We start from the raw sequence: 5,156 nt of genomic DNA, 5'->3' as shown, positions 1-5,156 counted from the left end.
TGAGCGGTAGGTACGCTCTAAGTGAGCGGTAGGTACGCTCTAAGTCGCAGCTGAAACAATGTGTTTGTCATGGTAATAAGGAAGCCCCTCTTTTGCCAATGCATTTGATAAAAACACTGCAAAACACCTAATTTAAAGGCCCTTAAAGGTCTACTGTATGGAATTTAGTGGCATCTAGCTGTGAGGCTTCCCATTCTCATTCTCAGGTCGTCAAATAACAATGCTTCACGCCCTATGGCCTCTTATAGCTACGCACAGGGCATTCTTTAGTGTCTCTATGTGATGCACGGCTGAAACACATTGTAACTTGGTTAAGTTTGTGAAACAGTCGCAGTTAGCTTTAGTCAACATACGTACTTAGTCAGGTTTAGAAAAAAGATCATGCTTTGATTTAAACTAGTCCAGTGCTCGTTCAAAACATGCCTGTTCAGAATGTGTTGAGTGCTTGGCCTGTGGTATCCCTGCTCGCAGCTTTCTCAAGAACCGCTCATCCAAACATCACACTTGACACTGCTTCTTTGAGCAATACACCTGGACCCGTAGATTATTTTATGATGTTTAGGTATGGACATATAAAATTATGTTGCTATTTTAAGTCATTGTACCCCATAATAATGTAAAAAAAAAAAGTTAATACTCAGTGCTGTGCGACTTACTATGTATTTGTATTTCTACTTCAGAGGAAAAATATTGTAGGTCTACAACTACATTTACCTGACAGTGACATGTTATGTTTATCAATTAAGATGTGATGCATTAATATTCATTCAACTATTCAGCATTTTATGAACTGAATACTCCACCTTAAACAGATATTAGTAAATTCAAGTACAATGTGCTGGTAATGCCTGTTTTTCACTATTCAGTTTAAGTAAATATTTGAATGCAGGATTTTACTGTGTAGTATTTAGAGTTTATTCTTTTATATATACATATATATATATATATATATATATCATATATTGCATTCAAACAGATAGTGCACTCTAGCGCCTCACTGTTTCAAACGCGTATTGCAACAACGGAAGCCGCTGCGTACCAAAAAGCTATGATAACATTGATGAAACCATAGATATCATATACAGTAGATACCTTCGGCTTCGGCCCGCTTCAGCGATGCGTCAACGTCGCCACCATCTCGGGGAGGTCACTGCTGGCTGACTAGTACTCTTTGTGTATGGGGATAAGTCTTCAGCAAACTTGGTGTGCTCACTCAAAAGTCTCAAAGTGTAACGGGGTGCCGGTCCAAAATATTACAGCAAAGCAGAAAAACCCGACAGCACTCACTAATAAGTATAATACTTTTTAATATAGTGGATTGCACAGCAGCAGTCAAACGGACGTGTTTCAGCTCATAGCCGTCCTCAGCGTTAGGAAATGGCCACTTTAGAATGAAAATACAAACAGTACTTACTGACCCTCATGCCAAGAAGAAGTTCAGTGTAGTTTTTAAAAAAAGGGTTTCCTCAAGCTCTGCCAACTTTGACATTCCCAGTTAGAGAAATTGTGTAAAGAAAAGCAACATGACATTTGCCTGGGACCCCCAAATCACTAAATCTACCCCTGAAAAACACAGCCAAGTCCCAGCTCGTTGTTACAAACTTTCACACTTTACACTGGCAGAGTGGCACTTATCCCTTGCGCTCTCCTCTCGTGCTTGTCTATCCCACAGGCTATCTGTTTGTGCCTGTTGACTCCAAGAAAGTGAAGAAGAGTTCGGTTGTAACGTTAGTATATCCAGCATCTGAGCTGCAGTTGAAGAGCCATGGCCGGTCAGTGGGTACCGGCTGCGGATGACATGCTGGTTGCTCTGCAGAGCTTTACGTTTACTCTGGTCCGGGAACAAAGTGCTCTTTCCAAAAGTTACATTGCTGATGCTTGAAATGTTTGCTACGTGTAACATTTCTGGTCTCTTTCGTCATCTTTTTTTAAATGTACCGTACAGCCAGCAATAGAAGGTCCTTGCCAAATTCAACAATGCACATCATTGGGTCCCCAGCAATACACCCACCAAGTGTCAAGAAGATTGGATAAACGGTTCCTGAGATATGGGAAGGGCAAATGTATACACAAACATACATATATACATACAGAGATTCCATGCTTTATAGTTAAATGGATACATTTGTTATGTGACATATTTACATAAAGTGACTGATGTTAGTGCGCAATGACTATATGTAAATGACATAACATTATGTCAAAACAATGGCAGGGGACATGAACTGTGGTCCCTAGGGTGAAAGTCTGGTTTTGTTTGACCCATCCACATCCCGTCCGTTCCGCCCTCTGCTCTGCCCTCTGCTGACTTTCTCACTCGTTTCTCGTCAGTTGCTGTCAGTGTCAAGTGTTAGTGCAGATGGTTTTACACTGGAGTAGTTGAAAGCCCGATGTGTCACATAAAGATGCTAAAGGGTGCCTTTGGTGTCGATATCACACGCTGAGGGGCATTACAAAATGAGGGTATTTGATGACCTGAGAATAGGCCGGTTGATGTTGCAGTTGCTTACAACTGAAACTTCTCACAAGTGCCAAGGGTGTAGGAGAACTATGGTGACTGACACGAAAATGTGAATGGTCAGTGTTTTATTTGTCTGTTCTGGGCTACTGTAGAACATGGCGATCTCCATAGACGATAACCCATTCCAAATGTTTCCAATTCCATTTATCTTTATTTGTTGTAGAGGGACAATTTAGATATATATACTGTATAAAAGGCTCATTCTAAGGGAACAAAAACACGTCATTTCTTATTTCAGGTGATTATGCATACTGAAAAACATAGTTATGGGTATTATATTCCATTTCTGCTATTATATCCCGAAATCCTACACACTGGACCTTTAATAAATGAATTCAGTAGATTTTTTGACAGGTATATGACTTTCCCCTTAATGTATGTATACATTAATTAGAAATGGGTTTTCCTATCCATTAATAACCTGTTTAGATTAGATTAGTTTATTTGTCCTATTAGGAAAATTTTCTTCACGCTTCCATACATCTTGAGTGCCAACCCGACATATACACATACCCCACAGACACAACATACATTTGCCACACACACATGGATTCTCAACACATAACATACAGTGTAACACAGACACATTTACACGTCACTGCGGTTTTTGAGTTTTGTTTAGTTCTGTGATGGCCTTGGGGACAAAGCTATTGTTGAATTAGATTTTTTTCCAGGGGAGTGTCCTGTACCGGTGTCCAGAAGGAAGCAGTGTGAAATGTGGGTTGGGGGGGTGACTGAGGTCCTCTGCAATGGTCTGAGCTCTGCGTGCAGTGGCTGTGTTGTTAAGGTCTGAGAGATTGGGAGTGGGGAGGCCGATGATCTTGGCAGCTTTGTGTGTGATCTGTGTGAGTCTGTTCTTGTTGGGGGCTGACAGCATGTAGAAGAAGCAGGGTGAGCAGTAGAGGAGGATGGGCTGGATAATGCTTTTGTAGAGTAGCAGCAGGAGGTGGGGGGCAACTGAGAGTGATCTGAGTTTTCGGATGGCGGAGAGTCTCTGTTGGCAGCGTTTATGGATGTCAGTGTTCAAAGCTCAGTTTATTGTCCAGGGTGATACCAAGATATTTGTGACTGTGTGTTTAAGGTGTTATTAAAGTTTGGGGAAATCTATGGGGTTGTATCTGCATGGATTAGGAGGGTAAGTTGTCTATTAACAGTTCCCTTAAAATCCAATTAAAGTGCCTTAATTACAGAGGTACTAAAGGATGAAATGAAGGAATTTGATGGTACAAAATTTCATGCCAATGTGACAGAGCAATGGACTCTGGCAAGAGAAGGAAAGGAAGCATGTGCTTAACCGTGAAGAACAACTGGTGTGACGAGGGGAATGGTGGATCACTGCTATATGCTGTTCAGAGGGGGCTGCAGAGCGTTGCTGCCCATGTTTGGGAGGAGCAAACATGCAGCCATCTTGTTGAGGTCAGGATTTGTGGACAGTTAAATCATTCCACAACCAGAAACCATGGATTACCAGAACCATCCAAAAACATGGACAATTATAAAGCAGCAGCCAAAAATGTAAGAGGACGCCAAAAAAAAAAGGATTAAACAGTGCACAAGTTTAAGGAGCTGATGGATTCATATTTCACTGGAGTTATACCTTGTGTAATCCCATGTGACAAATAAATGATTCATTGATAAAGCATATGAAAATGGAGATTCACAAATGTGGTTTATAACTGACGAACAAAATAAATGACTCACAGATATGATTAAAAGAAATTGTGCCTGATATAATAGATAATGATCAGTCTGGTTTTATACCAGGTAGATTACTGTCAGATAACATCAGACAGACACTAAATATAATAGACTATGCACAGAATAATGACACCAATCTTCTACTTTTAACATTAGATGCAGAGAAAGCTTTTGATTTAGTTTCATGGCCATTTATGTTTGAGATTTCAAATAGTTTTGGTTTTCATGAAAAAAATTTCAAGGAATGTATAAAAATCCATTTTCTAGAGTAAAGGTAAATGGCACACTGTCTAGAAGGTTCTCAATCCATAAAGGGACAAGACAAGGGGATCCCCTGTCACCAATTATATTTGCTACATGCTTAGAGGCACTCGCAGAAAGTATAAGGAAAAATAATAACATCAAAGGTATAAATATAAAGGAACAACAACATAAATTGGCATTATATGCAGATGATGTGATCATTTACTTAACTTCCCCAGATCAATCGTTACCAAACTTGATGGAAACAATCTTAGAATACAGTAAATACTCAGGATATAAACTAAATGAAAATAAAAGTGAAGTATTAACATTTGGAAAAGATATATCACCAGAACTTAAAGAGAAATACAAATTGAAATGGCATTCAAAGAAAATTAAATATTTGGGAATATACCTTACTGGAGACATAAAAACTCTGTATATAGACAACTACAAAGCTTTAGAAAACAAGTTGAAAGGAGATCTCAATAGATGGAAATCAATACCAGAGTCAATACTGAATAGAATAGACATTGTGAAAATGATGGTCCTTCCACAATTTTTGTTTTTATTTCAAACCATACCAATAACCATCCCATGTAGTACCTTTAAAAGATGGAATACAATACTTTCAAATTATATCTGGATTTATAAAAGGAAAAGGAAAAAACTAACCCAACCTAAAGAAAAAGGT

Source organism: Epinephelus moara, chromosome 9 (assembly GCF_006386435.1).
Source record: "Epinephelus moara isolate mb chromosome 9, YSFRI_EMoa_1.0, whole genome shotgun sequence".
Taxonomy (NCBI): domain Eukaryota; kingdom Metazoa; phylum Chordata; class Actinopteri; order Perciformes; family Serranidae; genus Epinephelus; species Epinephelus moara.
This window is presented reverse-complemented; position numbering follows the sequence as displayed.